This window comes from Lampetra planeri, chromosome 42, assembly GCF_965212315.1.
Source record: "Lampetra planeri chromosome 42, kcLamPlan1.2.h2, whole genome shotgun sequence".
In the NCBI taxonomy this organism is placed as follows: domain Eukaryota; kingdom Metazoa; phylum Chordata; class Hyperoartia; order Petromyzontiformes; family Petromyzontidae; genus Lampetra; species Lampetra planeri.
The window spans coordinates 4,625,669-4,639,344 of NC_136148.1; the positions used below are offsets into that span (position 1 = coordinate 4,625,669).

The 13,676-nt window shown below is 54.8% G+C and overlaps 1 protein-coding gene across 4 annotated transcripts in view; it reads right to left on the bottom strand.

Moving 5' to 3' along the window:
- Window positions 1-13,070, bottom strand: part of LOC144732328 (uncharacterized) — a 92,590-nt gene extending 79,520 nt beyond the window's left edge. For 3 of the 4 annotated variants that reach the window (XM_078613806.1, XM_078613802.1, XM_078613803.1), the window contains exons 1-2: window positions 12,574-13,070; window positions 10,591-10,669 (exon numbers count right to left, since the gene is read on the bottom strand). The gene's annotated coding sequence lies outside the window, so the exon portion shown is untranslated. The remainder of the gene's footprint in view (window positions 1-10,590; window positions 10,670-12,573) is intronic. The other variant, XM_078613804.1, reaches the window with a different exon arrangement.
- Between the last annotated feature and the right edge of the window lie 606 nt (window positions 13,071-13,676).

Below are 13,676 nucleotides of genomic sequence, written 5' to 3' on the forward strand. Positions count from 1 at the left end.
CCCCATCCTCACCGCCCCCACCTCCATCCTCAACCCCCCACCTTCATCCTCACCGCACCCACCCCCCCATCCTCACCGCACCCACCCCTCCATCCTCACCGCCCCCACCCCCCCATCCTCACCGCCCCCACCTCCATCCTCACCGCCCCCACCCCTCCATCCTCACCGCACCCACCCCCCCATCCTCACCGCCCCCACCCCTCCATCCTCACCGCCCCCACCTTCATCCTCACCGCCCCCACCTCCATCCTCACCGCCCTCACCCCCCCATCCTCACCGCCCCCACCCCCCCATCCTCACCGCCCCCACCCCTCCATCCTCACCGCCCCCACCTCCATCCTCACCGCCCCCACCTTCATCCTCACCGCCCCCACCTCCATCCTCACCGCCCTCACCCCCCCATCCTCACCGCCCCCACCCCCCCATCCTCACCGCCCCCACCCCTCCATCCTCACCGCCCCCACCTCCATCCTCACCGCCCCCACCCCTCCATCCCCACCGCTCCCACCCCTCCATCCTCACCGCCCCCACCCCTCCATCCCCACCGCCCCCACCCCTCCATCCTCACCGCTCCCACCCCTCCATCCTCACCGCCCCCACCCCTCCATCCTCACCGCCCTCACCCCCCCATCCTCACCGCCCCCACCTCCATCCTCACCGCCCCCACCCCTCCATCCCCACCGCTCCCACCCCTCCATCCTCACCGCCCCCACCCCTCCATCCCCACCGCCCCCACCCCTCCATCCTCACCGCTCCCACCCCTCCATCCTCACCGCCCCCACCCCTCCATCCTCACCGCTCCCACCCCCCCATCCTCACCGCCCCCACCCCTCCATCCTCACCGCTCCCACCTCCATCCTCACCGCCCCCACCTTCATCCTCACCGCCCCCACCTTCATCCTCACCGCCCCCACCTCTCCATCCTCACCGCCCCCACCCCCCTATCCTCACCGCCCCCCACCCCCCCATCCTCACCGCCCCCACCCCTCCATCCTCACCGCCCCCACTTCCATCCTCACCGCCCCCACCCCCCCATCCTCACCGCCCCCACCCCTCCATCCCCACCGCCCCCACCCCTCCATCCTCACCGCCCCCACCCCTCCATCCTCACCGCCCCCACCCCTCCATCCTCACCGCCCCCACCCCTCCATCCTCACCGCCCCCCCCATCCTCACCGCTCCCTCTCCTCCATCCTCACCGCCCCCACCCCTCCATCCTCACCGCCCCCACCCCTCCATCCTCACCGCCCCCACCCCTCCATCCTCACCGCCCCCCCCATCCTCACCGCCCCCACCCCTCCATCCTCACCGCCCCCCCCCATCCTCACCGCTCCCTCTCCTCCATCCTCACCGCTCCCACCCCTCCATCCTCACCGCCCCCCCCATCCTCACCGCCCCCACCCCTCCATCCTCACCGCCCCCCCCCATCCTCACCACTCCCTCTCCTCCATCCTCACCGCCCCCACCCCTCCATCCTCACCGCCCCCACCCCTCCATCCTCACCGCTCCCTCTCCCCCATCCTCACCGCCCCCCCCATCCTCACCGCTCCCTCTCCTCCATCCTCACCACTCCCTCTCCTCCATCCTCACCGCCCCCACCCCTCCATCCTCACCGCCCCCACCCCTCCATCCTCACCGCCCCCTCCATCCTCACCGCTCCCTCTCCCCCATCCTCACCGCCCCCACCCCTCCATCCTCACCGCCCCCACCCCTCCATTCTCACCGCCCCCACCCCTCCATCCTCACCGCCCCCACCCCCCATCCTCACCGCTCCCCCACCTCCATCCTCACCGCTCCCTCTCCCCCATCCTCACCGCTCCCCCACCTCCATCCTCACCGCCCCCACCCCTCCATCCTCACCGCCCCCACCCCCCATCCTCACCGCTCCCTCTCCCCCATCCTCACCGCTCCCCCACCTCCATCCTCACCGCTCCCTCTCCCCCATCCTCACCGCCCCCACCCCTCCATCCTCACCGCCCCCACCTCCATCCTCACCGCTCCCCCACCTCCATCCTCACCGCTCCCTCTCCTCCATCCTCACCGCCCCCACCCCTCCATCCTCACCGCCCCCACCCCTCCATCCTCACCGCCCCCACCCCCCCATCCTCACCGCCGCCCCCATCCTCACCGCCCCCACCCTTCCATCCTCACCGCCCCCTCTCCTCCATCCTCACCGCCCCCACCCCCCCATCCTCACCGCCCCCCCCATCCTCACCGCCCCCACCCCTTCCATCCTCACCGCTCCCCCACCTCCATCCTCACCGCCCCCACCCCTCCATCCTCACCGCTCCCCCACCTCCATCCTCACCGCCCCCACCCCTCCATCCTCACCGCCCCCACCCCCCCATCCTCACCGCCCCCACCCCTCCATCCTCACCGCTCCCTCTCCCCCATCCTCACCGCCCCCACCCCTCCATCCTCACCGCTCCCCCACCTCCATCCTCACCGCCCCCACCCCTCCATCCTCACCGCTCCCTCTCCCCCATCCTCACCGCCCCCACCCCCCCATCCTCACCGCTCCCCCACCTCCATCCTCACCGCCCCCACCCCTCCATCCTCACCGCCCCCACCCCTCCATCCTCACCGCTCCCTCTCCCCCATCCTCACCGCCCCCACCCCTCCATCCTCACCGCTCCCTCTCCCCCATCCTCACCGCCCCCACCCCCCCCATCCTCACCGCTCCCTCTCCCCCATCCTCACCGCCCCCACCCCTCCATCCTCACCGCTCCCTCTCCCCCATCCTCACCGCCCCCACCCCTCCATCCTCACCGCTCCCTCTCCCCCATCCTCACCGCCCCCACCCCTCCATCCTCACCGCTCCCTCTCCCCCATCCTCACCGCCCCCACCCCTCCATCCTCACCGCTCCCTCTCCCCCATCCTCACCGCCCCCACCCCTCCATCCTCACCGCCCCCACCCCTCCATCCTCACCGCTCCCTCTCCCCCATCCTCACCGCCCCCACCCCTCCATCCTCACCGCCCCCACCCCTCCATCCTCACCGCTCCCTCTCCTCCATCCTCACCGCCCCCCACCCCTCCATCCTCACCGCCCCCACCCCTCCATCCTCACCGCCCCCACCCCCCCATCCTCACCGCCCCCACCCCTCCATCCTCACCGCCCCCACCCCTCCATCCTCACCGCCCCCACCCCCCCATCCTCACCGCCCCCACCCCTCCATCCTCACCGCCCCCACCCCTCCATGCTCACCGCCCCCACCCCTCCATCCTCACCGCCCCCACCCCTCCATCCTCACCGCCCCCACCCCTCCATCCTCACCGCAGTGCTTAAGTCCGGTCAAATGGCCCCAATGACCAACACAGCATGAGGGGCGGGTGGGGGGGGAGGCCCCTCATACAGCAGTGGATCAGCCCCCCCCCCCCCCCCCCGTTTGTTGCTGTCCTGTGGGTGCCACTCTAATGCCCATCTTACTCAACTAAACTTTTTACTTTACCAGGTAAGTCCCACTGAGCTCTACAGCTCTTTTTCAGAAACGACCTGGCCACAAATGATAGCTCAGCGAAGTGGCTTATCACGCGACCACGGCGAGAGAGACACGCAAACTCCAAATGTACATCAGGCGTCAGGCTCGGGATCGAACCCACGACCTCCCGCATACAGAGCGAGGTCGTTAACATGTCGCCACCACGACCTGCCCCTCTCCATCGTTGGTGGTGACCTGCCCCCCACCCCCCTCCATCGTGCACAATAGTCCCAACCAATCACCACCTCCCAACCCTCCTCTTCACCATTACATCGCCAGCCCTATCTTGCATCGTCATCGTCCAAACTTACAAGTCGTTTGCACCATCCTGCAGCGTGCTGCATGCCCTGTAAAGCTCCTCATTCTTGATGACACACTCAATTCCCCAGCTTCCACGTTGGTGACCCTCTCTCTCCTCCTCTCTCCATCACGCACACACTCACGCGTCCCACCAATCAACAAACCTCCGCTTCCCGATGACATTCGACGACACTGCAGCAGTTCCACGTTCTGCAGTATTCCCAACCAAGCAAGTTGCTCACCCTATCCCCGCTTGCACACATTTCCCAACCATCGCAACCTCCTCTTTTCGATTACAACACCTCCCCTGGCCAGGTTCGATTAGGAACTTCCAAATCGCTTGCACAATCCTGCCACGAAATTCATAGCATCCACCACGTGCACTTTGTATTTAAATAACAGCTTATTTTTGAATTGTATGTTTTTAAAGTCCGGCTCACCGACGTGCATATGGCGTTGAATGACGGGGCTTGACTCCTTTGATAAAACGATGAGATGCATGGAAAAACAGAGCGCGCGGTGGGAATTCCATGCCCTCAAATTGCTGCACAACACTCAAACCCACGCACATACATACACAACAACAGTCCCATACATACACATCCATACACAACACAGCAGACATACACACAGCCACTGGCACACACACACACATCAATACACAACCACACATCTATACAAAGACAAAGAAAAGACAAAGATCCCCGTGTAGCCTGCAATACTGTTGGGGAAAGTGCTGTTAAGCGAGCACCTGCGAAGGCCGGCATAACACACGAGGGGGTGGGTGGTCAGCACAACGCCCGGCCGCCTTTGTATCCCCAGTGACGATTTTTTTTGTTTTACACACACCGCACCAGATACTTATTGAGGCTGGGTCGACCTAAGGGAGGCCCGGGACCGGTACACACTCAAACCCACACACATACAGTAACAGCCACACACATAGCCATACAAACATCAACCCACAATGACACCCATACACGTACTCTGTTGGTGGCAGTATATAACCCCTGTGATTATGTTAATTGCCCTCTTATTTTACACACACACACATATCAACACACTCACAAACATCCACACACACACAGATCCACACCACACTCATCCGTATACTGTACGGTCTTCAAAGACCCTCACACCAGTCCACACAACATTTTACAGACACCCCATGCGCAGAGATCATCAATTCACTCGCCAGGCATTCACACACATACAACAGCAGCAGCACGCCGCAATCCACGCACACTCACAAATATCCATCAACCCAATCACAAACATCCATATACAACACTCACAAAACTAGGTTGACCCTCACATTCACAAATATCTACACACACACGTACACACACCACACACACACACGTATAGACACACCAGCCCCCAACCCACACAACCCCACACACAGACAAAACCCCAAACATACAACCACACACACAAAACCCCCACACACACAACCACACATTCAAACAACCACACATTCACACAACGACACACACACACACCAGCCCCCCAAACACACACCAGCCCCCCAAACACACACCAACAGCCCCACACACACACACCAACCCCACACACACACACCAACCACACATTCAAACAACCACACACACACACCAGCCCTCCACACACATACACAACCCCACACACACAACCCCCTACACACACACCAACCCCACACACACACCAACCCCACACACACCAACCCCCCCCACACACACACACACAACCCCCTACACCCACACCAGCCCCACACACACACCAACCCTACACACACACACCAACTCCACACACACACACCAACCCTACACACACACACCAACTCCACACACACACACAACCCCCTACACCCACACCAGCCCGCCCCACAACACACGCACAACTCCACACACCCACACCAGCCCCACACACACACCAACCCTACACACACACACCAACTCCACACACACACAACCCCCTACACCCACACCAGCCCGCCCCACAACACACGCACAACTCCACACACCCATACCAGCCCCACACACACACCAACCCTACACACACACACCAACTCCACACACACACACAACCCCCTACACCCACACCAGCCCGCCCCACAACACACGCACAACTCCACACACCCACACCAGCCCCACACACACACCAACCCTACACACACACACCAACTCCACACACACACACAACCCCCTACACCCACACCAGCCCGCCCCACAACACACGCACAACTCCACACACCCACACCAGCCCCACACACACACCAACCCTACACACACACACCAACTCCACACACACACACAACCCCCTACACCCACACCAGCCCGCCCCACAACACACGCACAACTCCACACACCCACACCAGCCCCACACACACACCAACCCTACACACACACACCAACTCCACACACACACAACCCCCTACACCCACACCAGCCCGCCCCACAACACACGCACAACTCCACACACCCACACCAGCCCCACACACACACCAACCCTACACACACACACCAACTCCACACACACACAACCCCCTACACCCACACCAGCCCGCCCCACAACACACGCACAACTCCGCACACCCACACCAGCCCCACACACACACCAACCCTACACACACACACCAACTCCACACACACACACACAACCCCCTACACCCACACCAGCCCGCCCCACAACACACGCACAACTCCACACACCCCCCAGTCACAAGGTGGAGTTGATGCATCACTCACAATGACCTTCACTGAAGCACAGATGTCACACGGCACCCAATGCCCCCAGTTCGCGTGTTAAACTGCAAGCAAGCGCCAAAGTCCTGCTCAACCAACAATCCCATCCAGTTTAACTACGTAAGCAGTAGGCTTTGGCGACCAATATCATCCATAATACAGGTTATTGATTTTTGGGTGATGTGGCGATTAGATTTTGCGTAGATATGTGTCGTGAAACCCGCCACCACCCGACCAGTATACAAGGTTAGAGCCACGTGAACGGATCGTGCCAATTCGTTACCCCAAAGTACAGCGGACGCAATAATCTGGCGGTGTTGGAGGGTAAATCCGACGGTGTTGGAGGGTAAATCTGGCGGTGTTAGGAGGGTAAATCTGACGGCGTTGGAGGGTAAATCTGGCGGTGTTGGAGGGTAAATCTGGCGGTGTTGGGAGGGTAAATATGGCGGTGTTGGAGGATAAATCTGGCGGTGTTAGGAGGGTAAATCTGGCGGTGTTGGAGGGTAAATCTGGCTGTGTTGGGAGGGTTAATCTGGCGGTGTTGGAGGGTAAATCTGGCGGTGTTGGAGGGTAAATCTGGCGGTGTTGGAGGGTAAATCTGGCGGTGTTGGGAGGGTAAATCTGGCGGTGTTGGGAGGGTAAATCTGGCGGTGTTGGAGGGTAAATCTGGCTGTGTTGGGAGGGTTAATCTGGCGGTGTTGGGAGGGTAAATCTGGCGGTGTTGGGAGGGTAAATCTGGCGGTGTTGGGAGGGTAAATCTGGCGGTGTTGGAGGGTAAATCTGGCGGTGTTGGAGGATAAATCTGGCGGTGTTGGAGGGTAAATCCCACGGTGTTGGAGGGTAAATCTGGCGGTGTTGGAGGGTAAATCCCACGGTGTTGGAGGGTAAATCTGGCGGTGTTGGAGGGTAAATCTGGCGGTGTTGGAGGGTAAATCCCACGGTGTTGGAGGGTAAATCTGGCGGTGTTGGGAGGGTAAATCTGGCGGTATTGGAGGGTAAATCCCACGGTGTTGGAGGGTAAATCTGGCGGTGTTGGGAGGGTTAATCTGGCGGTGTTGGAGGGTAAATCCCACGATGTTGGAGGGTAAATCTGGCGGTATTGGAGGGTAAATCCGACGGTATTGGAGGGTAAATCCCACGGTGTTGGGAGGGTAAATCCCACGGTGTTGGAGGGTTAATCCGACGGTGTTGGAGGTTAAATCTGGCGGTATTGGAGGGTAAATCTGGCGGTGTTGGGAGGGTAAATTCCACGGTGTTGGAGGGTAAATCTGGCGGTATTGGAGGGTTAATCCGACGGTGTTGGAGGTTAAATCTGGCGGTATTGGAGGGTAAATCTGGCGGTGTTGGGAGGGTAAATTCCACGGTGTTGGAGGGTAAATCTGGCGGTATTGGAGGGTTAATCCGACGGTGTTGGAGGTTAAATCTGGCGGTATTGGAGGGTAAATCTGGCGGTGTTGGGAGGGTAAATTCCACGGTGTTGGAGGGTAAATCTGGCGGTGTTGGAGGGTAAATCTGGCGGTGTTGGAGGGTAAATGTGGCAGTGTTAGAGGGTAAATCTGGCGGTGTTAGGAGGGTAAATCCCACGGTGTTGGGAGGGTAAATCCCACGGTGTTGGGAGGGTAAATCTGGCGGTGTTGGAGGGTAAATCTGGCGGTGTTGGAGGGTAAATCTGGCGGTGTTGGGAGGGTAAATTCCACGGTGTTGGAGGGTAAATGTGGCAGTGTTAGAGGGTAAATCTGGCGGTGTTGGAGGGTAAATCCATCCACTCGCTCCATGCACTTGCACATTAAGTAAGTCACCGACTGCAGAGTTGATATAACGAGATGCACACACTCTGTGTGTGTGTTGTTAATGTACAATGATCAGTCCCGTGCTCCATATATCTCGTGGCTGATCCACTGCACGTTCATATATCAGTACTGTACACGTGTCGTGAAGTCCACACACACTATACAGTACACAACAGTGTACAGTACAGTACTGTATACTGTGTGTGTGCACTTGTAGTGTGTGTATGGTGATAAGTAGTGCGAGTACTTTACTGTGTGAATTAAAGTACTGGAACGGCGAAGTTGTGGTGTTTGTTACACTAAAACAACACCTTTGACACACATATACACGCAGTACAGTACTACCTTGTAAGATTGTACCGTTGCTACCAGTAGCAAAATCCATAATTTCCCAAAGCATCAGCAGCAGTAAAACATCATCAATATGGACATGCCATGGCAATAACCTCCTGAAAATAAGCTTTGAGACTCACTTTGTGGCCTTCCCGGATAACGCACAACACTGGTGTCGCAACACGAGAATAAGTAATAAGCCTATTAAATTTATGCATTTAAACAAAAACTCAGTTTAACACGTAAGTAGGCTTTCGCGACCAAAATCATCGATTTTTTCCGGGTTAGATCGCGTAGAAATGTAAATGTTGTGTCGTTAAACCCTCCACCACCCGACACGGCCAATTAGTAAAGTTGTCTATCACGTAAACAGATGTTGATATCACACCATGCCTTGAGGATTAAACTATTTTTTTTAATTATCATTATTTATACCACGGTTCTTATAACGATACTTTTAAAGTGAATCAATTACCTCTCGTTAAACGTCTAACCACGCTTTTTTTTAGTGTAAGATGTGTTTTTTTGTTATAACCGGGTCTTTCAAAAGATAAGATTCCATCATTTATTGTTCTAGTAAGATGTTATTAGTCAAGCTGATGGTATATAAGCGTATTTATACTAACGATTCTTTGAATACAACTCTTCTTAAAACACGTGTTTGTTTGAGATGATAAAATGTTTGATTTCAAGAGAAAGTTTTTTGAAAAAGTATACTTTATAAGTGGTGATATTTTTTGAAAACGTGTTCTATTTAACCTGAGTTTATTATTGTTTGAACGTGGTGTGTGTGCGTGTGTTAAAGATTAAAATATGCCATAGCATTGTGTCCTAAGATGCTTGATTACCCCCTGCACATTGTTGTACTGTAGTTATAGGTCGGATTGGTTTAAGATTAACAGCGAAATGTCCGTATACAACTTGATCAATATCATCACCATCAACAATATTGACACCATAATCGATAATGCCACGACCGTGATCATTGCAGCTGTCATCATGATCGTCATCATCATCATCATTGACCATCAATTCCATCATCATCCATAATCATTAACATCACATTATCGCCATGAATATTCCCATGGGCCTTGCCACCATCACTATTAACAACATCACCAACATCGCCACCATCACTATTAACAACATCACCACCACCATCACTATCAGCATCGCCACCATCACTACTAACAACATCACCACCATCACTATTAGCATCGCCACCATCACTATTAACATCACAACTAACATCGCCACCATCACAACTAACATCATCACCATCACTATTAACATCACCACCATCACTATTAGCATCGCCACCATCACTATTAACATCGCCACCATCACAACTAACATCATCACCATCACTATTAACATCACCACCATCACTATTAGCATCGCCACCATCACTATTAACATCGCCACCATCACAACTAACAACATCACCACCATCACAACTAACAACATCGCCACCATCACTATTAGCATCGCCACCATCACAACTAACAACATCGCCACCATCACTATTAGCATCGCCACCATCACAACTAACATCACCAACATCACTATTAACATCGCCACCAACATCACTATTAAAATCACCATCACTATTAACATCACCACCATCACTATTAGCATCGCCACCATTACTATTAAAATCACCACCATCACAACTAACAACATCACCAACATCACTATTAACATCGCCACCAACATCACTATTAAAATCACCATCACTATTAACATCACCACCATCACAACTAACAACATCACCACATTCACGACTAACATCGTCACCACCACCGTCATCACCCACCATTGCTTGACCTACATGCTTGACGATCACCATCATGTTCATGACCACGATCGATCAACATATCCATGAACATCGCCTTAATGATCATGAACATCACCATCATCACTATCACCATCGTGGTGTTATCAGCCACACGTCTTTTACTCACAAGATGCGAAGTCTCCTCCTTCCCTCTATCCGTGGTGCGTGATGGAGGTTCCGTCTCTTCTTCGTCTTCCCGTCAACTTCTTCCATAGACAGTGAAGAGATGACAACACAGACACACAGTCAAACACATACTAACACACACACACAAACATACTAACACACACACACAGTCAAACACATACTAACACACACACAAACATACTAACACACACAGTCAAACACATACTAACACACACACAAACATACTAACACACACACAGTCAAACACATACTAACACACACACAAACATACTAACACACACAGTCAAACACATACTAACACACACACACAGTCAAACACATACTAACACACACACAAACATACTAACACACACACACAGTCAAACACATACTAACACACACACAAACATACTAACACACACACAGTCAAACACATACCAACACACACACAAACATACTAACACACACACACAGTCAAACACATACTAACACACACACAAACATACTAACACACACACAGTCAAACACATACCAACACACACACAAACATACTAACACACACACAGTCAAACACATACCAACACACACACAAACATACTAACACACACACAGTCAAACACATACCAACACACACACAAACATACTAACACACACACAGTCAAACACATACTAACACACACACAAACATACTAACACACACACAGTCAAACACATACTAACACACACACAAACATACTAACACACACACACAGTCAAACACATACTAACACACACAAACATACTAACACACACACACAGTCAAACACATACTAACACACACACAAACATACTAACACACACACAGTCAAACACATACCAACACACACACAAACATACTAACACACACACAGTCAAACACATACTAATACATGCACGTAGATACACGCACGCGCCTATAGAAAGTTACACAGAAATAATACAACAGCCAGACGTAGTGTACCCTACGGATACTGCATTTATAATTACCGTATTGTGAATAGGCATATTGATACATACACATACCGATACATACACATACTGAGTTAGATGTAGTCGGAAACCTCACGGATACACTCGTACATACGATGTTTACAAGTACAAGCGTACTGCACGCGTTCAAACGTGTACACACGAAGCACGCATGTTTAAAGTATAAAACTCACACACACATACTTGCATATACACACATATACACATACGGATACGTAAACTTCGCAAGTAGACACTGAACTACGTGTTACTAAATAGAAAAAGGAGATCAGGGCAAGTGAAGTACTGTACAACACACTCACTCTGGAGCACACGCACGTGTTACACGTACACACACACAGACACACTTACAGAGTACACGTGTTACACGTACACACACACAGACACACTTACAGAGTACACGTGTTGCACGTGTACACAGACACACACTTACAGAGTACACGTGTTGCACGTATACACATCGCACTTACAATCAGAGTACACGTGTTACACATACACACAGACACACTCACAGAGTACACGTACACACAGACACACACTTACAGAGTACACGTGTTACACGTACACACAGACAGATACACTTACAGAGTACACGTTTTACACATACACACTCAGAGTACACGTGTTACACGTACACACAGACACACACTTACAAAGTACACGTGTTAAACACACACACAGACACACTTACAGAGTACACGTGTTACACGTACACACAGCGTACACACACACACACTTACAGAGTACACGTGTTACAGAGCAGTGGGTAGATGCACCTATCCACACGTACTACCGACTACAAAGACCCCCCCAGAATAACTTCATATATAACGAGGCAAGTGCACTGCACCACATACTCAAACACACACACGCACGGTCAATCATCATCAGCACTGATACACACACAGGGCGATCACAGAGAGAGAGAGAGTGAGAGCTGTACACGTGTGATGATGTAAAAGGTACGGCAACGTACATGAACATCATGCTCCATATGCAGCTCGCCGCGCAGAGGGTAAAGTCTTGCAGCAGATGTTTGACATCCCGGAAGAGAAGAGATGGGGAGAGGGGGGAGGATGATGATGATTCAGAGAGGAGTGGCAGAGATGATGGTGATGGTGGTGGTGATGGTGGTGATGTATTGTGGGGAGGCAGGGGACAGGGAGTTGAGGAAGAGAGGGCGAGATGGGGAGAGAGTCACGGGGCAGTGAGAGATGGGGAGAGGGTGAAGGATGATGATGATTCAGAGAGGAGGAGTGGCAGAGATGATGATGGTGATGATGGATTGTGGGGAGGCAGGGGACAGGGAGTTGAGGAAGAGAGAGAGAAATGAGGAGAGGGAGGATGATGATGATGATGATTCGGAGTGGCAGGGATCGACAGAGATGATGATGATGGTGGCGAGGCAGGAGGCAGGGGACAGGGAGTTGAGGAAGAGAGAGGTCGTGCGAGAGAGAGGGGGGAGGAGGAGGAGGGGGGGGAGAGTGGCTGTGAGGGTGTGTAGGGGAGGGGTAGGTGACACACGAGTTGGTGAGAGAGATGGAGAGACGGTGGTGGGGGGGAGAGAGGGAGGAGTGTGGTGGTGGTGATGGTGGTGGTTGTTGGGAGGGAGGGACATGCGAGCGAGGGAGGCAGTCAGGAGGATGACGATCGCCTTCAGAGAGAGAGAGGCGGGAGATGAGGAAGAGAAGAGTGGAGAGAGGGGGGGGAGGAGGAAGCGAGAAGAGTTGGTGCAGCGGAGCTGGGGGGGGGGCAGGGGAGCTGGGGAGGGGAGCTGGGGGGGGTGGGGCAGGGGAGCTGGGGGGGTGCAGGGGAGCTGGAGGGGGGAGCTGGGGGGGGAGGTGCAGGGGAGCTGGGGGGGTGCAGGGGAGCTGGAGGGGGGAGCTGCGGGGGGGGTGCAGGGGAGCTGGAGGGGGGAGCTGCGGGGGGGGTGCAGGGGAGCTGGAGGGGGGAGCTGGGGGGGGGAGGTGCAGGGGAGCTGGAGGGGGGAGCTGGGAAGGGGAGGTGCAGGGGAGCTGGGGGGGTGCAGGGGAGCTGGAGGGGGGAGCTGGGGGGGGGGGTGCAGGGGAGCTGGGGGGG